The sequence below is a fragment of the Papio anubis genome, chromosome 1 (assembly GCF_008728515.1).
Source record: "Papio anubis isolate 15944 chromosome 1, Panubis1.0, whole genome shotgun sequence".
Taxonomy (NCBI): domain Eukaryota; kingdom Metazoa; phylum Chordata; class Mammalia; order Primates; family Cercopithecidae; genus Papio; species Papio anubis.
Window position 1 is genome coordinate 20,247,162 of NC_044976.1, and position 26,024 is coordinate 20,273,185.

Genomic DNA, 26,024 nt, shown 5'->3' on the forward strand with positions numbered 1-26,024 from the left:
TTATCTTCTGATTTCTCTATAATAAGCCTGCTTGATAGTGTGATCGTGTCATAGTCAACTAGAGCCAGCCTCCTGAGTGCAAGTCTCAGCTCTGCCACTGCTTGGTATAGTGGCGATGGGCAAATCCCTTCACACCTCTGAGCTTCAGTTCATGCAACCATAAAGTGGGGGTAACAGTTCTTAACTCATAGGGTGGCTGTGAGTATTAAATTAGCTACTACTACCTGCAAAGCTATTAGCCATACCTGCAGTAAATGCTAAAGAATGTAGTTCTTATTCTTGTGTAATTAAAAAGTCCAAAAGAGGGCTGGGTGTGGTGGCTCACACCTGTAATTGCAGCACTTTGGGAGGCCGATGCAGGTGGATCACAAGGTCATGAGTTCGAGACCAGGTTGACCAATATGGTGAAACCCCGTCTCTACTAAAAATACAAAAATTAGCCGGGCATGGTGGCAGGCACCTATAGTTCCAGCCACTTGGGAGGCTGAGGCAGGAGAACCGCTTGAACCCGGGAGGTGGAGGTTGCAGTGAGCCAAGATTGAACCACTGCACTTCAGCCCGGGCAACAGAACAAGACTCCATCTCAAAAAAAAAAAAAAAAAAAAAATCCAAAAGAAAATATGACTGTAAGTCAATACACTGGAATTAAGTGTCTTTGCTGGCCAAATAGCTGTGGCAGTAGACAATAAATGAGCTGTTATTAAGATAAGTAATTTAAGCAATTTTTCTCTAACATGGGGAAACATCTAAGAATAAGAGAGGGAAGTTCTCTATTTTCCTGAAGCTTTCATACTAACAGAGAAGACAAATAATAGATACTGCGAAGATAGGATGATTGGAGAATGCAGTGATATGAATTTAGGGGAAGAGGAGGGAGGCAGAGCAAAGAAAGTCCAAGGCCTTGGCCAGACGTAATGGCTCACACCTTGTAATCCAAGCAGTTTGGGAGGCAGAGGCAGGCTGATAGCTTGTGTCCAGGAGTTTGAGACTAGCCTGGGCAATCCAGCAAAACCCTGTGTCTACAAAAAAATACAAAAATTAGCCGGCCATGGTGGCATGCGCCTGTGGTCCCAGCTACTTGGGAGGCTGAGGAGGGAGAATTGCTGGGAGGTCGAGGTTGCAGTGAGCTGAGATCATGCCATTGCACTCCAGCCTGGGTGATAGCAAAAACGTCAAAAAAAACCACAAAAAAAACCAAAAAAAACAAAAAAAACCCACAAAAAACCCCAAAAAAAACACAAGGCCTGTGGTTGAGGGGAAGGTTGTAACTCTAAAGAAGACCCATGTGGCTACAGCGAGGGACACTGAGTGTAGGTAGAGATAAGAAAAGTGATATTCAGTTCTCACATCACTGCGGACTGAATACAGGCCCGGGGGAGCGAGAGACCATCCACCCCTGTGATCTGGGGCAAATCACCAGCCCTTTCAGAGAAGCTTCTGTCTTCTCTGCAAAATGGGACGATAATACCTTGCTTCACAAGGCTGCAAGGATCAAAAGAACTGGTAGTGGGCCGGGCAAGGTGGTTCCCGCTGGTAATCCTAGCACTTTGGGAGGCTGAGGCAGGTGGATCACTTACTTGAGGTCAGGAGTTTGAGACCAGCCTGGGCAAAATGGCGAAACCCTGTGTCAGCTAAACATACAAAAATTAGCCTGGCATGGTGGCAGGTGCCCGTGATCCCAGCTACTTGGGAGGCAGAGGCAGGAGGATCACTTGAACACAAGAGGTGGAGGTTGCAGTGAGCTGAGATCGTGCGCTGCACTCCAGCCTGGGCAGCAGAGCGAGACTGTCTCAGAAAAACAAACAAACAAACAAAGAACTGGTAGAGGAAGCGCTTTGCATACTACCGTTCACAGTATTATTACAAATACAACCATTGGGAAAAGATGCGGAGCCTAGCCCCGAACTCACGAGCTACGCTGGCCCGCGCCTGCGCGACAGGCGGGCGGAGCCAGGGCAGTCCAGGCACCGCCTTGACCCGCCCCAGCCTCTTCCCCTTCCCTGTTCCTCCCACTTCCGCGGGCACCCAACTGTGCGTCTCCTGCGCGCTGACGTCAGGTGCGTGCCCCTGTCCGGCAGCCGAGGAGACCCCGCGCAGTGCTGCCAACGCCCCGGTGGAGAAGCTGAGGTGAGTACGGGGCCTGAGGTTCCCCGCGGGAACGGCCACCCTGCCGTCCTGTCCCCGCCGTCCCCATCCTCTCTCAGTTCTCGGGGACACCCCATCTGCGGGATCTCGGGGGGTTCGGGAGCACCGGTGCTGGGGGAGTGCCAGGCTCGCGCTGCGTCCTTCGGGCGGGCGCGGGTCCGCGTTCTGTGGGGGAGCCGGGGCGGGGTTCGCGGCCGGGGAGGCTGGGGGCGGCCGCCCGCTGAGGGGCGCGCGGCCGGGACTCGGGGCGCGAGCGGCGCCGGGCTGTCACCGGCAGCGGCGGAAGGAAGGGGTCACACCCATCCCGGGCGCCCGGGCTCCCTTCCCCCCAGCCCGGCCCCGCGGGCTCCTAAGGGCGGCCGGCGCCTGGGTGCCGGGGGCCTCAGAGCGACTCGCGGGCGCCTGGGCTTGGCCGGGCGCCGGTCCCTGGGGCTCACAAGCTGGGTTCTGTGCCCTGCGCTCCGGCCTGGACTTCCTGCTTCGCCGGGCGCCGTCGCGGACATTTTGCGGCGCGGGGGGAGGGGAGCGGCGTTGCGGCCGCGGCGGGGCGGCGGCGGGAGGGCAACTCGCGGGCTGCCCGCGGCAGTGCCTGTCCGCGCTCCGCTCCGCGCCGGCCGCGTCCTCCCGGCGCGGTGGCCCCGAGCCCCGGGCTCCAGGCTGCTCTTCCTGGCAGAGGTCGAGTTCCTAGCATTTCCGTCCGCCTCTCCAGCCCGCTCCCTGCCGATTCAGCTGAAGCTTCCCTTTTGGGGAGTTACCTAACCACCTCCCGAAACCGTAGTTCTGCTGCTTGGTTAATTCCTCTTATCGGGGGGAAATTTTCTTTGTTCGTTTGTTTTTCCTCCCCTTTAAGTCCAAGAGAAATGCAGTGTGGAAGATTACGTCATCGCGGTATAAGGAGTGAGACTTAACTCCTGCAAGTCAGGGACTTAAATTCAGACAGCATTTTGCAGCCTTGGTCACCCAGTGGCTTGTCCTGCCTACTTCCCACAGATGATGTTTTGAAGCCTTGTTACTTGTGTTCATGACCGCCTTCAGTGCACCTAAAAGCCAGGAATGTTTAAAATCCCAGCATTAGTTTGTGTAAGGGAATAAAGTGTAAGACAGCACCGTCCACGGCCCCTTGCGTGGGCATTAACTTTAAATAGAGGCCCCTTTGACTATACTAGAATGAAGTGGGTTTATTTGTGGGAACACTTTTTCGGTCCAGAATGACTTTCCCAGACTGTTTGACTTCTCCTTTATGAATTATGGCATGCTGGGAACCTCCCTAAGTTGATTCAGGTGTACTTTTTGTGGCGAAGCTGTGTTGAAAAGAGAATCAGTTTATGCCAGATCTATGCTAGACATTTTAGTTTTGTTATTGAAAACGAGACTTGGATCTTTATGCAAAAAATTTAATATTTTCATTTTGAGATTACAGTTTTTATTTTTTTTGAGACAGGGTCTCGACGTTACTAAATATAATGGATATTGCACTCCCAGGCTGGAGTGCAGTGGCACGATCTTGGCCCACCACAGCCTCCGCCTCCCGGAGTCAAGTGATCCTCCCACCTCAGCCTCCCGAGTAGCTGGTACTGCAGGCATGTACCCCCATGCCCGGCTAATTTTTGTATTTTTTGTACAGACAGGGTTTCGCCATATTGCCCGGGCTGGTCTCGAACTCCTGGGGTCAAGCAGAGATCACAATTTTTGTTCCGTAGAGTGTTTACATCCCAAATTTTATATCCTTCCGCGATTGCAGTAGTAACATAGAAAAATGTTAACACTGCAAAGCAAATGAGATCCAATTGTGTAATGCATTGTTGTAAAGATAATTCATGTCCGAACAAGTGCTTTCCCGCTGTTTCTCATTTCTGTAGAGAACAGATTGGTAAACACTTAAAAGGAATGTAGGTTCAAGGCAGCTTTCTGTAGTGTGTAGGCATTACAGACCATTGGATAAGTGTGGAACTTGGATCTTCTGAAATACATTTGTTAGCCTTGATGTAATATTTTAGGCATATAAAATTGGAACACATCTGCCTTATTTTCTTGAACTTTCTATGTTTAATAACTTTAAATATCAATTTGTATATTTCCTTTTAGAAAATAACAGTAGTTTGAATTTATAGTTTATACTAAGATGGAGACACGAGATTGGTAATCTACTAAGTATTAAATGAGGTCGTTTTCAGTAATTTCTTCAAGACCAGAAAGGTATCCCATCTGTTTACTCTTAAAATGTTTTCATGTTACAACCAATACCTGTTCTAACTAAGCTTAATTTTTTGGGAATCTAAGGCAGATGTTATAGCCTAGAGTAGTATGGGGACTTAAATTAAAAAAAAAAATTTTTTTTTGAGACAGGGTTTTACCCTGTCACCCAGGCTGGAGTGCAGTGGTGTGATCACAGCTCACTGCAGCCTCGGCCTTCCAGCCTCAACTGATCCTCCCACCTCAGCCTCTGCAGTACCTGGGACTACCTCTGCATGCAGCCAGACGCGGCTGATATTTGTATCTTTCGTAGACATGGGGTTTGGTCATATTGTCCAGGCTGATCTGGAATGCCTGAACTCAAGCTGTCTGCCCCCGTTGGCCTCTGAAAGTGCTGGGATATAGGCATGAGCTGCTGTGCCGCTGGCAGACTTTCTTGGAAGTAAAAGACAAGTTGTGCTTTTATTTATAGATGTATTTTAAATGCACTTCTCTATTGTTTCAGAGTTTGTCTTTTTTTTTTTTTGAGAGGGTGAGAAACACTTAATGAGCACCTTAGGCTACAGGGCTTCCTTTGAAGATATGTTAAATATTGCATTAACATATCTTCCATAAACATATCCCTCTATATTAAAATGCTTCATTTGGGAATTTTATGGTAATGCCTTATTCAGTGTTCTTTTCCACATAAATTTCATCATTAGATTGTAAGTTCTGTGAAGGCAGGGCTTTGGCCTGACATGGTCACCCCATTGCTAATGCCTAGAATACTGCCATACAAATAGTAGGTTTTAAGAAATATTTTTCAAGTGAATGAATTTGATGATGTCTGAGGGTTAACGTTTTCCCTAATATTCCATGGGTCTTTGTGCTGTGTTTCCTGAGACAACTTTTGTGCTTGGTCAGCCCATATCTTTATTTGGGATCATTGAAGTAGTGATTACTAATCTACTTTTGCTTGACTTTTTCCATCTGTTTAGTTCAGTATCTTCTGCAGCTGCACTGTCTGGACAACTTATTGTCACTTAGAAAATCTATGATGACGAGTTCCCTTACTTTCCTAAAAATTATTCACTTAATGTTTGTTTCCTTATCTTCCTTTATTTCTTTGTTTGCAAATAACTTTTGCCACTTGTTCACTACTGTATCAGATTCCTTATCATGTTATGCTTTGTGTCTTACTAGTTTCTACTTTTAGTTTCTCATCCCTCCAGTCCAAAATATTTTTACTAAAGCAGTTTTCTTTACTTGCCATTTCAGCTACCTCTGCTGCTGCTGCTATTTTAAGTCCTGAATGTCAAAATTCTTCTGGGACATTGATCTCAAACTGCTTATTCCATGAAGTGAAACCAGGCTTTCTGCCACCAGTATGGTGTCCCTCCTTGCAATTTTAGAAAAATATTTTTTAAATCAAAGATTTGGCATTGGCCATTATACTAAAGTCCAGAACAGTTTCTAATAGAGCAGAAAACTATATTGTTAAGTCATGGTATTCAGTAAGCATTGGTTCTCTGTCACCTGAAGAGAAACTCTGATTTAGGCTCTATTACTTACTGTTGTTCTGTAACGCTTTACCCTTTAACCTTGCATCCTTTTCTGTAAAATTAAGTCATTGCCATTTGCCATTTCAATTCTGCTGTGTGTTCTTGTTTGATATATTGCTACTATAGTGATTAAAAGCATAGACTCTGGAACCAGACTGCCTGGGTTCATATCCTGGTTCTGCCACTTATTAGCCATGTGCAATCTTAGTAACGTCTTTGTGACTCAGGTTTACGTCCTCTAAAATAGGGGTAGCAATAATGCTTACCTCACAGTGCTGCAGTGTTAGGAAGATTGAATTAGTTCATATATGTGAAGTGTTGAGGACTATTCACTGTCACATAGTGAGTGCCGTATAGATTTTCGCTCTTGGCACAACTCTGAGGACGCTTCCCCGCCATCTTTGAGAAGCTGTGTTTCCCTCAAACATAAACATTTTAATAACCATCTTTCTCCCGGACTAATCTGATGAATCCAAAAACGTTTCTTTTTTCTTTTTTGAGAAGGAGTTTTGCTCTTGTTGCCCAGACTGGAGTGCAATGGTGCGATCTCAGCTCACCGCAACCTCTGCCTCCCAGGTTCAAGCGATTCTCCCTCAGCCTCCTGAGTTTGCAGGCGTGCGTCACCACACCCGGCTAATTTTGTATTTTTATAGTAGAGATGGAGTTTGTCCATGTTGGTCAGGCTGGTCTCGAACTCCTGACATCAGGTGATCTGCCCTCCTCGGCCTCCCAAAGTGCCTGTGCTACCACATCTGGCCCCAAAACATTTCTTTTTTTTTTTTTTTTTTTGAGACGGAGTCTCGCTCTGTCGCCCAGGCTGGAGTGCAGTGGCCCGATCTCGGCTCACTACAAGCTCCGCCCCCCGGGTTCCCGCCATTCTCCTGCCTCAGCCTCCCGAGTAGCTGGGACTACAGGCGCCCGCCACCTCACCCGGCTAGTTTTTTTTGTATTTTTTAGTAGAGACGGGGTTTCACCGTGTTAGCCAGGATGGTCTCGATCTCCTGACCTCGTGATCCGCCCGTCTCGGCCTCCCAAAGTGCTGGGATTACAGGCTTGAGCCACCGCGCCCGGCCCCCAAAACATTTCTAAATGAAGTGGGCATTGCTTTACTTTTTTTTTTCTTTTTGAGACAGAGTCTTGATCTGTCACCTGGGCTGGAGTGCAGTGGCGTGATCTTGGCTGACTGTAACCTCTGCCTCCCGGGTTCAAGTGATTCTCCTGCTTCAGCCTGCTGAGTAGCTGGGATTACAGGTGTCCGCCTCCACGCCCGGGTAATTTTTGTATTTTTAGTAGAGGTGGGGGTTTCACCATGTTAGTCAGGCTAGGCTGGTCTTGAACTCCTGACCTCAGATGATCTGCCTGCCTCAGCCTCCCAAAGTGCTGAAATTACAGGCATGAGCCACTGCACCCGGCCTCCTTTACGTTTTTATCCATTATCTTTACCATTATCATAGAAGCAAAGGGTGTAAGGCCTCAGGTATGCAGTCTAGTCCGTGGACCCAGCAGCGTAAGCATCACCTGGGAGCTCATTTGAACTATGAGGATTCATCCCAGTCTTACTGACTCAGAATCATATTTTAATAAGATCCCCACATGATTTTTATGTGTGTGTTAAGGCTTGAAGCACCCTCTTCAGGACTGCTAGAGTGATGTTTCAAATTCCAGAAACAATGTGAATGCTTTATTTCATTTTATTTTCCTACGGAAGCATAACCTGGTTTATTTTAGGCAGTGTACCAGAATTTATTGCAAGGATCATAATCTGAAAATGAATCTGAAGCCTATTTAGTTTTTAAAGGAATTGTAGTTTCCTGCCTATTATGTAGATTTGCCTCATGTCTGCTCGTTATCGGGAACTAATACATTGTTTAAAGTTTTTTTTTTTTTTTTTTTTTTTTTTGAGATGGAGTTTTGCCCTTGTTGCCCAGGTTGGAGTGCAATGGTGCGATCTCCGCTCACCACAACTTCTGCCTCTCGGGTTCAAGTGATTCTCCTGCCTCAGCCTCCCGAGTAGCTGGGATTACAGGCATGTGCCAGCATGCCTGGCTGATCTTGTATTTTTAGTAGAGCTGGGGTTTCTCCGTGTTGGGGGGTTTCTCCATGCTGGTCAGGCTGGTCTCAAACTCCCGACCTCAGGTGATCCACCCACCTCGGCCTCAGCCTGGGATTACAGGCGTGAGCCACCGTACCCGGCTGAATTATGTATTTTTTAATTTAAAAAATATCTCCTTTTTAGAGATAGAGTCTTGCTCTGTCACCGAGGCTGCAGTGTGTGGTGTGATTATAGCTCACTGTAACCTTGAACTCCTGGGCTCAAAGGATCCTCCAACCTCAGCCTCCCAAGTAGCTGGGATTACAGGCACACACCACCACACTTGGCTAATTGTAAATATGTATATATTTTTTTTGTGGAGATGGGGACTTCTTATGTTGCCCAGATTGTTCTTGAACTCCTGGCCTCAAGTGACCTCCCACTTTGGCCTCCCAGAGCTGTGGGATTATAGTTGTGAGCCACTGCACCGGGCCTTAATTTTTTTTTTTTTTTTGAGACAGAATTTTGCTCTTGTTGCCGAGGCTGGAGTGCAATGGCGTAATCTCGGCTCATCGCAACCTCCGCCTCCCAGGTTCAAGTGATTCGCCTGCCTCAGCCTCCCTAGTAGCTGGGATTATGGGCATGTGCCACCGCAGCACCGGGCCTTAATTACACGTTTGAACTTAAGCGACATTTTATTGAAAACTAATTGTTGTGAAGAGGAATGGTCTAAGCATATGATTAGGATAATTCATATTATGAAAATTTAGGTGAAATACCGACTTGGCATTTAGCTTGTTGAATGTAAAAATGTTTTCTGCTTTCTTTGCTGACATCATATTTCCAATTTCAAGGGAAAATGTGAAGAACCAAAATCTTTTTCACCTACCCGCCTGAAAAAATTATTGCTATTTTTCTGTTCTTTTTTATTTGAGACGGAGTCTAAAAATTGCTCTGTTGCCCAGGCTGGAGTGCAGTGGTGGGATCTTGGCTCACCGCAGCCCCGCCTCCCAGGTTCAAGCGATTCTCTTGCCTCAGCCTCCCAAGTAGCTGGGATTACAGGCACACACCACCATGCCTGGCTAATGTTTGTATTTTTAGTAGAGACAGGGTTTCACTATGTTGGACTGGATGATCTTGAACTCCTGACCTTGGGTGATCCGCCTGCCTTGGCCTCCCAAAGTGCTGGGATTACAGACGTGAGCCACCGCTCCCAGCGTGTTGTTACTTTTCAAGGACCAGATTGAATTAATTTTTTGATGTTTCCTTTTTCCTTCTTTAACTATTTGGTGTAGGAGAAATTGACTAGGACTGTCCCTGAGAGCTGGGGGATCAGTGTGTCAGGAACACCTGTGTTTATTACCTGTGTCCATTCTCTGTGTCTTCAGTGGCCATTTGAAACAGTCTACATCCTTTTCAGTTAAAAGATTATCAGTAGGCTGGGTGCGGTGACTCATGCTTTTAATCCCAGCACTTTGGGTGGATCACCTGAGGTCTGGAGTTCAAGACCAACCTGGCCAACATGGTGAAATCCCGTCTTTACTAGAAATACAAAAAATTAGCTGTGGTGGCATACGCCTGTAATCCCAGCTACTCGGGAGGCCGAGGCACGAGAATCGCTTGAGCCCAGGAGGCAGAAGCTGCAGTGAGCGGAGATGCACCACTGTTCTCCAGCCTGGACGACAGCTGAGACTCCGTTTCAAAAAACTAAAAAAACAAAAAAAACAAAAAAAACCCAGATTATCGCAATTCGTTACTCCTTGTGGAAGGAGGAGAGGTGTCTGAAAACAGATCAAATGAGGAACAGATGATGAAACCAGAGGGGGATGGAGGTGGAGTAAGCGAATATTGTGTTAATTAGTGTTAAGGAGTATGAGAGAAGAGGATAAATTTAGTAAAGAAAACATAAACAAGATTTCAGCTATGATTCATTTGCTTTGCTGGAAGACAGTTTAGGAGTATTTAATATTTTTAGTTTGTTTTTAAATCTGTATGAAAGCAGATGAAGAGGAGTGGGAAGTGAAAGAATAATGTTACTTGAATAACACTTATCTCTGGTTTCAGAGATTTTCATTACAACTTTACTAGTATTTGTTTCATTAGCTGAATACTATTGGAGAAGAACTCAGTTTTAGATAAATTCTGAAATGGAATTAATACATTCATATTACTTACTTGCCTAAAAAACTTTTTTTTTTTTGAGACAGAGTCTCGCTCTGTTGCCCAGGCTGGCGTGCAGTGGCCAGATCTCAGCTCACGGCAAGCTCCGCCTCCCGGGTTTATGCCATTCTCCTGCCTCAGCCTCCCGAGTAGCTGGGACTACAGGCGCCCGCCACCTCGCCCGGCTAGTTTTTTGTATTTTTTAGTAGAGACGGGGTTTCACCGTGTTCGCCAGGATGGTCTCGATCTCCTGACCTCGTGATCCGCCCGTCTCAGCCTCCCAAAAAAAAATTTTTATTATAGGGTTTAAGATTAACGAGATTTAAAAATGAGTGATTAGAATTTAAAGTGTGTAAAGTTTGGTTTATCAGATGACTTGAAAGGATAGTTTTATGAATATCAGTGTTTTTTTATTTTGCTGTTTTATTTGTGCTGCTTATTTGCTCTATTCATCATAGGGGCAAAGGGAATGTTAGCGATCATCCTAATAGTTGATAAGCTAGTAAAGATGAAGGTAGGGAATAATTTTAGAGTAAGGCCTGTGTGGCTTAGTGTGTTTCAGAATATCTGAAAGATGTTTCCATGGGCTGGGGTGTCAGATAAATTAGAAACCTAGCTGGGCAGAGTGGCTCACGCCTGTAATCCCAACACTTTGGGAGGCCAAGGCAGGCAGATCACCTGAGGTCAGGAATTTGAGACCAGCCTGGCCAACGTGATGAAACCCGTCTCTACTAAAAATACAAAAAATTAGCTGGGTGTGGTGGCAGGTGCCTGTAATCCCAGCTACTTGGGAGGCTGAGGCAGGAGAATAGCTTGAAGCTGGGAGGTGGAGGTTGCAGTGAGCCGAGATCGCACCACTGTACTTCAGTCTGGGCAACAAGAGCAAAACTCTGTCTCAGGAAAAAAAAAAAAAAAAAGAAACCCTTTATTATATCTTCATCGTGGAAATCATAATGTATATAAGTTTATTTTTAAGGGTTAGAGAAGTTAGACTGTCAATCATTTTAACTTGATGTTTCCTTTTTTTTTTTTTTTTTTTGAGATGGAGTCTTGCTCTATTGCCTAGGCTGTAGTGCAGTGGCGTGATCTTGGCTCACTGCAACCTCTGCCTCCCGGGTTCAAGCAATCCTCCTGCCTCAGCCTCCTGAGTAGCTGGGATTACAGGTGCCTGCTGCCATGCCCGGCTAAATTTTTGTATTTTTAGTGGAGATGGGATTTTACCATGTTGGCCAGGCTGGTCTCAAACTCCTGACCTCAAGTGATCCACCCACTTCGGCCTCCCAAAGTGCTGGAATTGCAGGTGTGAGCCACTGTGCCCGGCCTAACTTGATGTTTCTTAAACTTGTTTGATGGAGTTTCATCCTCCCCATCACCCCCATGGAACACCCTTTTTTTTTTTTTTTTTTGAGAACGGATTCTTACTCTATCACCCAGGCTGGAGTGCAGTGGCATGATCTCAGCTCACTGCAACCTCTGCCTCCTGGGTTCAAGCGATTCTCCTGCCTCAGCCTCCTGAGTAGCTGGGACTACAGGCATGTGCCACCATACCCAGCTAATTTTTGTATTTTTGGTAGAGACGAGGTTTTACCACGTTGGTCAGGCTGGTCTCAAACTCCTGGCCTCAAGTGATAATGCCTGCCTTGGCCTCCCAAAGTGCTGGGATTACAGGCATGAGCCTCCGTGCCCCGCTGTTTGACCCATTTAAAAAATGACTTGTGGTTTATAAGACAAATTGTCTGAGAATCTGAATGTAGGTACTTCTGCCTCGTCAGCTAGAGCAAAGAAAGTCTAAATAATCGTTGTTTTGTAGTTGGCATCTCATCTCATAACTTTTAAAAGAAAGGTTCTCAATTTGTCAACGTTTGCTGCCTAGGTAATGTAGTGACTTATTTTATGCTGCAAATGTATGCTTGTTTAGAATTTCTGAAATAGGCTGGCATGATTTCATTCTTGTAGACTTACGACTAAATTACTCTGTACTGATTCTGAAAAGATTTGTCTTTTTTTTTGGTGCATGTATTAAGAACATAAGTTGCCTGGTCTTAAGAGTTTTTTTCTGGTTGGGTGTGGTGGCTCATGCCTGTAATCCCAGCACTTTGGGAGGCCGAGGTGGGAGGATTGCTTGAGGCCAGCAGTTTGAGACTAGCCTGGTCAACATAGTGAGACCGTGGCTCTGTTAAAAAAAAAAAAAAGAGGATTTTTTCCGAATGTGTCCATTTGTCTGTGGTACAAACCTATCCTCTAATTTTTCAAACCAAAAAACTTCTTTGTAACTTTCTCCTTAAACCCTCCACCTTCAATCTGATGACCTATTCTCTATTTCTATGCTACTACCCCGGGACAGATCCTCCATTTCAATCTTAGATTATTACCCTAGTTTCTTAGCCGAGTTCCTTGACTATCTGTTTGTCTTTGGTAGTCCACCTTGGAATACAGGCACAATATTGATACTCCTAAAACGCTGTTCATGGATATGAAAGAAGTGACTGTTCTGCCTAGCTTTTAGAGTCTATGTGACTTGGACTCATGGGTTTTTTTGTTTCTTTCTTCCACTTTGCATGCTTGGTTGTGCCTTTTCTCCTGATACTCCCATCTAACTAGAGATTTATTCTCACATTATTCTAGATTACTCTCCCATGTTTATTCTGAAAATCTGTGGCACTTGTAGTTTATAGTGTAGAATTGTAGCGATCTGAGACTACTACAGTTGTTAGTCTGTTCTGCTTATAACCAGTAAAGTATGCTAGATGATGTATGATGAACTTTCTAGCATAGTATTTGGCACGGAGTAGGCATTTAGTAAATTATTGAAATGTTTTAAAGGCCTTTAAAGGCAAGATTTCTCTTACCCAGGGTAATGCTGTAATAGGCATTTAGATATCTTACTTCGATAACTTTTGTAATAAGTTAATAGAGTTGGTTCTTGGAAGAACAAAATCCTATTTTAACAGATATTTTAGGTCCTAATTTGTGTCCTAATTAGAGAGGGTCTGTTAGGTGCTTGGGATCTTGTTTAACTGCACACATACCGGCACAACTACTGTTAAATTTCTTTTGTGCTTTTTCCCCCTTTAGAACAAAAAAGGGTTTAACAGTTGTGTGCTTTTAATAACATTGTATTACCTTGTTGGTAGCCTCCACAACGTTTTTTTTTTTTTTTGAGACAGAGTCTTGCTCTTGTCACCTAGACTGGAATGCAGTGATGCCATCACGGCTCACTGGAACCTCCGCCTCCCGGGTTCAAGTGATTTTTGTGCCTCAGCCTCCCAAGTAGCTGGGATTACAGGTGCGAACCACCACACCGGCTAAGTTTTGTAGTTTTAGTAGAGATGGGGTTTTGCCATGTTGACCGGGCTGGTCTCGAACTCCTGACCTCATATGATCTTCCTGCCTCGGCCTCCCAAAGTGCTGGGATTACAGGCGTGAGCCGCTGCGCCAGGCCTTCACAATCATTTTTAATATGTTTAACGTTTCATCCTGTGGTGTATTACTACTTAATTTTCTTTTTTTTGTTACATTAACTGTTTTAATGGTATAGCATGTCATTGTTTCTTGATAAAGTATTTTCTTCTTTTTGGATAAATTACCTGAAGTGGAAATATATGTGTAGGGCATTAAAAACAAAAACAAAAACAAAAACCTTGTGTTTTCCTAATATTTTGAGGGAAAATCTTACTGTAATCTTTCTTCCCTTCTAATCATATACTCTGTGAATGCTCTTTTTTTAAAACTTTTTGAGACAGCGTCTCGCTCTGTCACTCAAGCCCGAGTATAATGACGTGATCTTGGCTCACCACAGCCTCTGCTTCCTGGGTTCAAGCAGTTCTCCTGTCTCAGCCTCCTGTGTAGCTGGGAGTACAGGTGTGTGTCATCGTGCCTGCTAATTTTTGTATTTTTAGCCAAGTTGGGTTTTGTCATGTTGGCCAGGCTGGTCTGGAACTCCTGACCTCAGGTGATCCGTCCGCCTCGGCCTCCCAAAGTGCTGGGATCACAGGTGTGAGCCACTGTGCCTGGCCTTGTGAGTGCTCTTACTTTGTTTTCAGGGGAGTATGATTGACTTTCACTTTGATGGAGTTTAGAACACAGACTGCTATAGAAGATTGCCTAGAGAAGATTTTTTTTTTCTTTTTTTTTTTTTTTTTGAGAGTCTTCGCTCTGTTGCCCAGTTTGCAACCTCCGCCTCGCGGGTTCAAGCGATTCTCTGGCTTCAGCCTTCTGAGTAGCTGGGATTACAGGCACTTGCCACCACACTTGGCTAATTTTTGTATTTTTAGTAGAGATGGGGTTTCACCATGTTGGTCAGACTGGTCTCGAAATCCTGACCTCAGGTGATCCACCCACCTAGGCACTCTGGGATTACAGGCGTGGTAGAGAAGATTCTAAATTGCCTGCATGTTTGGATTATTGATAGAGTTCATAGTTGAGTGTTAAGTGCTTTTTGCAGAGTGACTGACAACCTGTGATGGTGATACTATTGTCTATTTTACAAAAGAAGCAAGGCTTAAAGAGTTTTAAGTAGCTTGCCCAGAATCACACAAGAATGGGCATATGAGCTTTAGGGCTGCTTGATTGAAAGCATATCGTCTTCACTGCAACTCTGTAACAGTCTTCCTTGGGCATGTTAGAGACTTGAGAAATACTAGCTGTGTGATTAGGGTATTTTGTCTCTTAAAATAGGGCGAGGTGGGTTACAGCCCTTTCTGTGATACTTTGAATCTCTTGGCTACAAATGTGACACTTACTAAATTAAATTGCTCTTTGAGATTGGAGTGAAGGGATTTCTGAAAGGATTGATCAAATTAGCAAATAACCCTGTATAGTAGAAGCAAGGATTTTTCTGAATTCCCTGTTATTCATAGTATTTAGATGCTTTTACTTAACTCTTCTAATTTTTTTAGGGCTGTTTCTGCAAGTTTTAATTTTTAATAAGAATAAAGTGCCATATTAGGTATTTACTCTCTGTTACTAGTTGCTTTATATACATTACCTCATTTCTCTGTAGTGGTCTTGTGAATTAGATGTCAATTTGTAGACGAGAAAGTTAAGGCATAGAAGTGAAGTAACTTGCCAGGATCGTACACGTTGAGGTGGAGTTAAGATTGGAACCCATATTTGCTTGTCTTTAAAAATCTCTTTTTTTTTTTTCTTTTGGTCAGAGTCACTGTCAACCAGGCTGGAGTGCAGTGGCATGATCTCAACTCACTGCCACCTCCTCTTGGGTTCAAGTGATTCTCAAGCTTTAGCCTCCTGAGTAGCTGGGATTGTAGGCATGTGCTACCATGCCTGGCTAATTTTTTGTAGTTTTAGCAGAAACGGGATTTCACCATGTTGGCCAGGCTTGTCTTGAACTGCTGACCTCAAGTAATTGACCTGCCTTGGCCTCCCAAAGTGCTGGGATTACAGGCCACTGTGCCTGGGCGTTTTTTTCGTATTACTACTTTAGTCAACAAAGTTTTAAAAGACATTAAAGAATTTTATTTTTTCCTGCCTTTAATATATTGTTCAGTATTGTATTGGCTGCATTGGGAGGGAACAGCAAGTATAAGCCTAGTCAAGGTGGCTCAAGCCTGTAATCCCAGTACTGGGAGGTCACCGGCGATCACGGTAGTCAGGAGATCGAGACCATCCTGCTAACACGGTGAAACCCCACTCACTAAAAGGCAAAAAAACTAGCCGGGATGAGGTGGCGTGATGCCTGTAGTCCCAGCTACCGGGAGGCTGAGGCAGGAGAATGGCTGAACCTCGGGAGGCGGAGCTTGCAGTGAGCCGAGATCTGGCCACTGCACCCAGCCTGGGCGACAGAGCCGACCTCGTCCTCAAAAAAAAAAAAAAAAAAAAAAAAAGAAGTATTAGCCTAGTCGTTCCCTCAGAGAGCTTAAAATCTGTTAGAGGGGCTGGGTGCAGTGAGGTGGTGCATGCTTGTAGTCTCAGCTACTTGGGAGGCTGAGGTGGGAGAATCGCTTGAGCGTAGGAGGCAGAGGTTGCAGTAAGCACAAATTGTACCACTGTGCTACAGCTTAGGTGACAAGAGTGAGACCCTGTCTCAAAAAAAAAAAAAAAAAAAAAATCTGTTAGAATAAACATTAGGCATATGTGACTAAAAATAACATGGTTAATTACTTCTGTGATTCATTTATTCAGTGTGTCCTGTGTGACTGGTATTGAGCTATTTTGTGGGCATACAGCAGTTACTACCTTTATGGAGATTTCCTTATTTTTAAAAGTCTGTTTCTACTGCCATATAACAGATAAATGGGATAATTATAGATTATGACCTTACAATAAAGGAAATAAGGTAATATGATAAGAGTGTAAGGAGGGAGGGCACTATTGCCCTGGATAATGTGGTCAGGGGAGGGCTTTGGGAGGAGATGATGATTTGAGCTGAGATCTGGAGAGTGAGAAGCCAAAAGCTTTAAGAGCAGGGGCAGGAGTATTGCTGGTAAAGACTTGAAGGCATGGCCGGGTGCAGTGGCTCACACCTGTAATTCCAGCACTTTGGGAGGCCGAGGGGGGCAGATCACCTGAGGTTGGGAGTTTGAGACGAGCTTGACCAACATGGAGAAATCCCATCTCTACTAAAAATACAAAATTAGCCAGGTATGGTGGCACATGCCTTATAATCCCAGCTAGTTGTGAGGCTGAGGCTGGAAAATCACTTGGACCTGGGAGGCGGAGGTTGTGGTGAGCAGAGATTGGGCCAAAAAAGACCTGAAGGCAGGACAGAGCCTGGCACGTTTGGGGAGGTAAAGAGACCTGTGTATAGAACATGGAGAGTACAGGGGAACGGAGCATGAGAAGGTTTGAGAGCTAAGAAGGGCCTTGCGGTGGGTTCTGTTTAGTCCGTTTGGGCTTCTTTAACAATACCATAGACTGAGTAGCTTGTAAATGACAGAATCTTATCACAGTTCAGGATCCTGGGAAGGATGATATTGGGGTGCTGGCGTATTTGATGTTTGGTGAGGGCCTGCTTTGTGGTTCACAGATGGTTGGTTTTTTCTTTTTCTTTTTTTTTTTTGACAGAGTCTCACTCTGTTGCCCAGGCTGGAGTGCAGTGGTGCTCTCAGCTCACCGCAACCTCCACCTCCCAAGCAAGCGATTCTCCTGCCTCAGCCTCCTGAGTAGCTGGGATTACAGGCGTACGCCACCGGCTGGTTTTTGTATTTTTAGTAGAGGCAGGGTTTCACCATGTAGGCCAGGCTGGTCTTGAACTCCTGACCTCAGATGATCCGCCCGCCTCGGCCTCTCAAAGTGCTGGAATTACAGGTCTGAGCCACTGCGCCCAGACCAGTTTGTTCCTTTTTGCTGTGTCCTCTTGCATGGTGCAAGGGGTGGGGGAGCTCTCTGAGGTCTCTCATAAGGCCCCTAATCCCATTTGGGGATGAGGGGACTCTGCCCTCTTGACCTAATCACCTCCCAACAGTCTCACCTTCTGACAACATCACACTGATGATCAGGTGTCAGCTTATTTATTTTGGGACACAGACATTCTGATCATAGCAGGAAGTCAGGTGGTTGGGGCAGTTTTGATACCTGGACTAGATAGGAAAGGTCTCAGAGAAGAAGGGGTTTTGTAGTGGAAGGGTAGCTTGAAAATAGGGTAAGTTGTAAGGCCAGGCACCCAAGATTTGGCTGAGATGGGAGGATCCCTTGAGCCCAGGAAGGTTGAAGCTGCAGTGAGCCATGATTGAGCCACTCCACTCTGGCCTAGGTGACAGAGTGAGACCCTGTCTCAAAAAAAAAAAAAAAAAAAAAACTCTTTAGGAAACCTGTATATTTGAAGATCAAGGGCTAAAAATTCACTCAGTACCATTTAGCAGAGGATGTATAACATCCATTACACATCCGTTTTAAAAACAGCATGTTTCTAAAATTATACATGTCTTTACAAATAAACGTTACAGTATTAATAACTATAGAGGCACCATTAGGACTAGTTACAAAACATGCTGCTAACTTTCTCAAGGCATCTCTGAGCCATCTCTTAAGGTGTCTATTTTGATCGTGGGGCTTTAAGAACATTTTCTTTGCTTTAATTAGTTGTAGGTCTCCATTTTCATTGTCTTCATCATTGACTTGACCTCCCTTTTTGGCAAACATTTTTCCTGTTGTCCCCACCAAGGTCTCATTTTCTAGCCATTTCTTCTAGCCATTTCTTCTTCTTCTTCTGACACATAAAATTCCACTGTTCCATCTTCAATATCTGCTTTGTTCTTAGTATTCATCTGAGGCATTAATTTCTCAACCTCAGGAGTAAATCTGATGAATGACATTCCTTCCATAGAAATGATCTTCACATAACAAGAGATGCTCCTCTTCTGTTAGGAAATTCTTTACTTTTATTAAGCTCTAGCAAATCTGAGTACCAGTGCTCTTAACTAATTTTATTTTCTTCCTCTTCTAGTCATTTCTTAGTTTTTGAGTCCAGTCCTCTTTGCATGAACTTCATGTGCAGCAGGTTCTTGGAGAACTTGGTCTTGTGCTCTGGTGCCATGCTGGCTTCAGCTTGTGCTGTGTTCTGGCTACCTGCTGTTTCTTAGTTAAGAGACTAGAATGAGAAAGTTACATGTAAGGATGTCAGTTGATAGTGTTATTGGAGGACCATGATGCTTGTTTATTGTTTGTGTACTGCACTGGAATTGTTGCTCCAAGAGGGCGTGAACTTCGTTATGCGAATTGTGGGGTATGCCTACATATAGGACAAAGCTTGGCACATGCTAGGTGCTTAGTAAAGGCTTGTTGAATGAATGAGTAAATCTACAAGTCTTGAATATTTTGAGGAAAAATTTTATTGTAATCTCCATTTTATTTTATTTTTTTTGAGACAAAGTCTCACTCTGTCCCCAGGCTGGAGTGCAGTGACACTATCACGGCTCACTGCAACCTCTGCCTTCTGGGTTCAAGCATTTCTGCCTCACCCTCCCAAATAGCTGGGACTACAGGTGAGCACCTTCACACCCGGAAAATTTTTGTATTTGTGGTAGAGACCAGGTTTCGCCATGTTGGCCAGGTTGGTATTGAACGCCTGACCTGATCCGTCCGCCTCAGCCTCCCAAAGTGCTGGGATTACGGGTGTGAGCCACCACTTCTGGCCGAGACAGGATCTTCCTCTCTTACCCAGGCTGGAGTGCAGTGGTATGACTAGAGCTCACTGTAGCCTTGACCTTCCTGGCTCAGTTGATCTCTCACCTCAGCCTCCCTAGTAGCTGGGACTGCAGGCACATGCCACCACTATTTTTGTTGTTGTTGTTGTTGTATTTTTTGTAGAGATGGGGTTTTGCCATGTTGCCCAAACTGGTGACTTCCTGGACTCAAGTGATCCTCCTGCCTTGGCCTCCCAAAATGTTGGGATTACAGGCGTGAGCTGCCACACCTAGCCTTGGTAGAACTTTTTTTTTATTTTTTGTTTTTTATTTTGAGATAGTGTCTCTCTGTGTTGCCCAGGCTGGAGTGCAGTGGCATAATCTTGCCTTACTTGAAACCTCCATCTCCTGGGCTCAGGTGATCCTCAACCTCCCAAGTAGCTGGGACCACAGGCACGTGCCACCGTGCCCAGCTAATTTTTGTATTTTTGGTAGAGATGCAGTTTTGCCATGTTGCCTAGGTTGGTCTCGAACTCCTGGCCTCAAGCAATCCACGTGCCTTGGCCCCTCTAAAAGTGCTGGGTTATAGGCGTGAGCCTTGTGCCCAGCCTCTGGGTAGGATTGTCTAAGCAATGTTGTATTCTTAGTTGAACATGTAAGAGGTAAAGTAGAGATTCCTCTTCAAAGACTCCCCCCACCGATCTAATTCAAAATAAATAGTAACTTCTCTTAAAAGCAAAATTTATTCAAAGACCTGTGCTAACATTCTTAAATATCTGCTAGCCGTAATAAATAAGTCAGTGTACTTTATGTTCTTAGCTCCCATAATTTAGCCTAAATATTTGTCCTGGCATGCTTATACTGGTCCAAGCAAGCATCAGGTCATAGCCTGTTCCTCTTCCTTATTGGAAGGTGTTTTTGCCTTTCTCAGCATTCCACAAGTTACTTCCTCCTTCCTTTGTTCTCCTCTGCCTCTTTTTTTTTTGGGGGGGGGGATGAGTCTCCATCTGTCACCCAGGCTGGAGTGCAGTGGCACGATCTTGGCTCACTACAAGCTCCACCTCCCAGTTTCACGCCATTCTCCTGCCTCAGCCTCCTGGGTAGCTGGGACTACAGGCGCCCGCCACCATGCCCGGCTAATTTTTTTGTATTTTTAGTAGAGACGGGGTTTCACCATGTTAGCCAGGATGGTCTTGATCTCCCGACCTCATGATCCGCCTGCCTCAGCCTCCCAAAGTGCTGGGATTACAGGCATGAGCCACTGTGCCTGGCTGCCTTTGCCTCTTTTTAAAAGTTGTAAGTTGCTAGCCTGTCAGGACAAATACAAAATGTGAGGTCCCGTTCCAGCCAATAAAAACCGGACACAGCAGTAGGATAGATGCATCAGGTTATAAATGACCCTGTCTCCTTTGCTTGGTATACCTTCATGGCAAAACTGCTGGCAAGTGTACCCTTTCTGCAGAAGATATAAATGGCCTTGCTGAGAAAATGAAATTTATGTTCAAATGCTATTTCTTTACGGCACCGAGGAATAAGCATTTCTATTTTTTTTTTTTTTGAGATGGAGTCTCTCTTTGTCGCCCAGGCTGCAGTACAGTGAAGCGATCTCGGTTCACTGCAAGCTCCGCCTCCCGGGTTCACCCTATTCGTCTGCCTCAGCCTCCTGAGTAGCTGGGACTATAGGCACCCGCCACCTTGCCTGGCTTATTTTTTGTATTTTTAGTAGAGATGGGGCTTCACCGTGTTAGCCAGGATGGTCTCGATCTCCTGACCTTGTGATCCACCCGCCTCGGCCTCCCAAAGTGCTGGGATTACAGGTGTGAGCCATCGTGCCTGGCCGGAACAAGCATTTCTAACAAACATATAAGGCCAGCTGTATGCTTTTTGTTACATATCTTCTGTGATATAGAAGCAAAGTTTTGCAAACAAGACAGTTGTTAGCACACCTGCATACATGTGAATGCATGGAATACATTCCTGTGGTTTGAGTACTTTTGGTTGCCTAAAAATCACATGCATGGGCAGATGTTTAAAAAATTGTACATTAGATATGCTACTATAACTTACAACAGAAGATTATATAAGCTGCATTTTCCAAAGTGGCTGGATTTGACAGGAGAGACAACTAGTTCTGATTTTATTCTGTTTAATCCCACAACCAGACTAGTCCTTCTGTTGAACTGATAAGGAAGATTGTGAAATTGAGTCATTCTCTTGATTTCTGTAGTGCCTCTTCTTTTTTGTATCCTAAGTATGAAAATGGGTTACTTCAGGGGCAAATGTATTTCACGTGAAGACAACTTTACTTTTAGTGTGCTTTGGATTAGAGTGAATGTGGTGTCAGAAAAAGAAAATTCAGTTCTGATACTAACAGTTTACTAACAGTTTTATTCTGATACTCCCACCCCACAGTTTAAGAGCTCAGTCTTGCAAGACCGCCCTCACTTTAGGCAGCAGCTACAAATGCAGTGCCTAGGCTACCTACACCTCTGCCCGGTAGACTACGAATTTTGGGATTCCCATGGCCCTTCTTAGGTTTGATTATTAGGTAGAATGACTCTCAGAACTCAGGAAGACATTTTACTTACCTTTATGCCTTTGTCATAAAGGATACAACTCACGAACAGCCAAATGGAAGAGATATATAGGGCATGGTTGTGGGTGGGGAGGGCTTCAAGTGTTGCCCTCCCAGGACCTGTTTTCCCCTCACCTTGAAATGTTCACAGACCTGGAAGCGCTCCAAATCTCCTGTTCTGGAGTTTTCATAGAGCTCGGTTTCCAGCCCTCCTCCCCTCTCTGGAGGTTGGTGCATGGGGCTGAAAGTTACATCCCTCTAGTCACTTTGTCTTTCTGGTGACCCAGCCCCATCCTGAGGATTCCTCGCATGCCTTCCACTGCCGCCCTGTCACTTTGTTAAGGTAAATTCAGGTGTGAATTTGTTATGAAAAACAAAAGACACTCATCACTCAGGAAATTCCTAGGGATTTTAGGAGCTCTCTGCTAGGAACTGGGGACAGATACTAAATATTGCCACAGTGTATTACCAAAAATCTGGCTTGACTTTTATTCACAGTTACTATTAATACTTGACATAGTTTTATAAGGGGTGTAATCTGATTGAGAACATAAGTTTTTTTGTAAAACTTATTAGCAAGTATTTAATCTCAGATCTTAAGATTGCTGTATGTGCCTAGAATGAACGGGCACGGGAAAATAGGGCATTTGTAGCTGGGAGTCTCCCCTTCCTCCATACGGATCGTTTGCTCAGGGATTGTCTGGTGGAGTTTAGATGGCAGCCAGCCAATCATAATGATACCATAGAGAGGGTTCCATAGCCTTTTAAAAGCTATAGCGCATGGACTTAAAATTTCAGGCGCTGTAGCTCTGAGGTTCTCAAAGGATATTAGGATTCCCCTAGTGTTAGGAACCTAGAAGAGGGCCAGGTGTGGTGGCTCGCGCCTATAATCCCAGCACTTGGGAGGCCGAGGCGGGTGGATCACGTGAGGTCAGGATTTCGAGACCAGCCTGGCCAACATGGCGAAACCTAGTCTCTACTAAAAAAAAGTACAAAAATTAGCCACACGTGGTGGTGCATGCCTGTAGTCCCAGCTACTTGGGAGGCTGAGGCAGTAGAATCGCTTGAACCTGGGAGGCGGAGGTTGCAGTGAGCTGAGATCGCGCCATTGCACTCCAGCCTGGGTGACAGAGCAAGACTCTTGTCTCCAAAAGAAAAAAAGAAAAGAGAAAAATAAAAAAGAAGATACGGGTATTGGAGGAGTAGATGCCAGGAAGGAAAGAAGGAAGATATACCTTATTTCACAATTTTATTTCCTTATGATTGGCAGAATCATTTTTAAAAAATTTGAGACAGGGTCTTGCTCTGTCACCCAGGTTGGAGGGCAGTGGCACAGTCATAGCCAACTGCAGCCTTGGACTCAAGCAGTCCTCCCACCTCAGCCTCCCTGGTAACTGGGACTACAGGTGTGTGCCACTTCACCCAGCTAATTTTTTATTTTTGTAGAGATGGGGTCTCACTCTGTTTCCCAAGCTGGTCCCACACTCCTGGGTTCAAGCAATCTCCCCACCTTGTCTTCCCAAAGTGCTGGGATTAGAGGTGTGAGCCACCATACCTGACCCTGCAAAATCATTTTTTATGCTGTTAAGTTGCCCAACTCCAATTCTAAGTTGTGGTACAAACGAACTTCACTGTTAAAAAGAGGTAGGATTCAGTTATTGGTGCAAAATAACTTTTCTTTTCTTTCTTTTTTTCTTTTTTTTTTTTTTTTTTTGAGACCATTCTGTCGCCCAGGCTGGAGTGCAATGGCGCTATCTTGGCTCACTGCAGTGCACCTCCGCCTTCCGAGTTGAAGCGATTCTCCTGCCTCAGGCTCCTGAGTAGCCGGGACTACAGGCATGTGCCACCACGCCCAGCTAGTTTTTTGTATTTTTAGTAGAGATGGGGTTTCACGGTGTTGGCCAGAATGGTCTCCATCTCCTGACTTTGTGATCTGCCTGCCTCGGCCTCCCAGAGTGCTGGGATTACAGGTGTGAGGCACTGCGCTCGGCGCAGAATAAATTTTCTGGTTAGCAGAATGGTAATTGTTTCTATGTGGCCTCTTTGCTGCCATAGTGGTTTGACATTATTTCAATAGGAAATTAACGTAGGGTATATGAACATGTCTGGCCTATATATATTGCAAAACCCAAAGTCTCTCCCATGATTGCTCCCTTTACCCACCCCAATTTGTGGAGTATCTGGTGACATTAAAAAAAAAAAAAAAAAAGAAATAGAGGCCAGGTCTTACTATGTTGCCCAGGCTGGTCTTGAGCTCCTGAGCTCAAGTGATCTTCCCACTTTGGCCTCCCAAAGTGCAAAGATCATAGGTGAGCCACTGTGCTGTTTAATATGTGTGTTAAAGGGCAAAACTACAACAAATTTAAATCTCCCTTGGCTTTATTGCGATTTTAGAATTCGGCAATGCTTCATTCCACAAAACAGAGTAAGTGTTTGAAGGAACTGAGCACAAGAGGTTGGCTTAATAGACAGAAGAGCTGAGAAAAGGGGAAGCAAAGAACAAAAGGCCTATTAGTTGTTTCAAAGCTACCTTTCTTGTAAGGCAGGGACAGGGAGAAGACAGAACAATAGAAAAATAACTTATTAGTTAATATCAGGTTACTTCAGGCTGCTTTTTTTGTGTAAGGATTAAAGCAGAGGGAACTTCATTATCATTCCAATTGAAGATTGAAAGTGGCCTGTTTGGAAAACTGGCTGTCATCTCTCCTGTTTCTCAGAAGGTCAGATAACAACTAAATTTAAGTTTAGTGATGTGAAACTTTAGCATGAGTGACTCCATTTTGATTTTTAGTCTGGTCACTTGGGGCCTAGTGCAGGAGATTAGTCTACTACGGTAGCCTCCTATAGTTTTATTTAACACATGAAACAATTATTAATACATGCCAAATACTTTGCAGAATAGTCTTAATTAGAACTTGACTCTGAAATGACCATCTTTGTAATGGTAACTCTACATTTGACTACATTTGTACTGAGAACAATTAGTATAATTGTCCCTTGATATCACAGGGGATTGATTCCAGAGCTCTCCAAGGATACACAATCCTGGAATGCTCAAGTTTCTTATATAAAATGTCATAGTACAGTTAGCCGTCTGTATCTTTGGGTTCTGCATCTCTGTAGATGGAAGGCTGACTGTACTGTAATTATTTTGGAGATAAAAGGTGTTATGAGTTTCTAAGAAGTTTGCGAATTGTTGCTGTTTTAAAATTCCTTATATTGGCTTAAAGGTACCATTAGTTGTTGAAGACTAATAATTAACATTTACTAAGCATGTACTGTATGCCAAGCACTGTTGCAAGTTCTTTACATGTATTATTTTAGTTTACCTTATGAGAAAGGTAGTACTGTTTTCATTTTTAGAGAAGGGGAAACCAAGCTACACAGAGGATGAATAACACAGAGGTTGAATAGCTAGAGTGTGGTAGAGCCACTCTGACTCCAGAACCCAGGCCTAACAGGGGACTCACAACCAACCAGTTTGTAACAAATTGCTGAGCAGTCAGGTTGAGAAGTCTAAGAAGTGGAAGATTTGTAGATAAATAGAAAGGGGAAGAGCAAACTCTTATCTTACTCCCTTCTCCCAATGAAATTCAGTAGTTATGTGCAGGGTGAAAAACAGGAAATGAACTTGGCCCCTGTTTTTTGCTTCCTCTTCTTTATTTTTGCTTTCCTCTTTGCATTGCTGGTAACTCATGGATATATACTCGTCACTCCACTAGCACTGATTATATTTGTTTTGATTAATGTCACTTCTCAGTGTAGTGTAATGTAATGTTTAGTAAGAGCAGGGACTTGAGGTTGGGCACGGTGGCTCACACCTATAATCCTAGCACTTTGGGGGGCCCAGGCAGTTGGATTAGTTGAGGTCAGGAGTTCAAGACCAGCCTGGCCAACATGGTGAAACCCTGTCTCTATTAAAAATACAAAAATTATCCAGTTGTGGTGGCGGGCGCCTGTAATCCCAGCTGCCCTGGAGGCTGAGGCAGGAGAATCGCTTGAACCCGGGAGGCAGAGATTCCAGTGAGCAGAGATCACACCACTGCACTCCAGCCTGGGCCATAGAGTGAGACTCTCTCTCTCTCTCTCTCTCTCTCTCTCTCTCTCTCTCTGTCTCACTGCCCTCCAGCTTGGGCCATAGAATGAGAGTCTCTCTCTCTCTGTCTCACACACACACACACACACACACACACACACACACACGCAAAAACAAAACAAAAAACAAGCAGGGACTTGAGAGTCAGACTGCTTGGGTTTAAATTACAGTTCTACCACTTACTGGCTGAATAGCC

General features: G+C 44.7%; 1 protein-coding gene and 1 pseudogene across 3 annotated transcripts in view; one reads left to right on the plus strand and one right to left on the minus strand.

Annotated features, from left to right (window-relative positions):
* The first annotated feature begins 2,007 nt into the window (after nucleotides 1-2,007).
* CDC42 (cell division cycle 42) overlaps nucleotides 2,008-26,024 on the plus strand; it is a 40,356-nt gene continuing 16,339 nt past the window's right edge. For 2 of the 3 annotated variants that reach the window (XM_003891283.4, XM_021937091.1), the window contains exon 1: nucleotides 2,008-2,127. The gene's annotated coding sequence lies outside the window, so the exon portion shown is untranslated. The remainder of the gene's footprint in view (nucleotides 2,128-26,024) is intronic. The other variant, XM_031665251.1, reaches the window with a different exon arrangement.
* Nucleotides 9,668-18,649, minus strand: LOC108586918 (annotated as a pseudogene).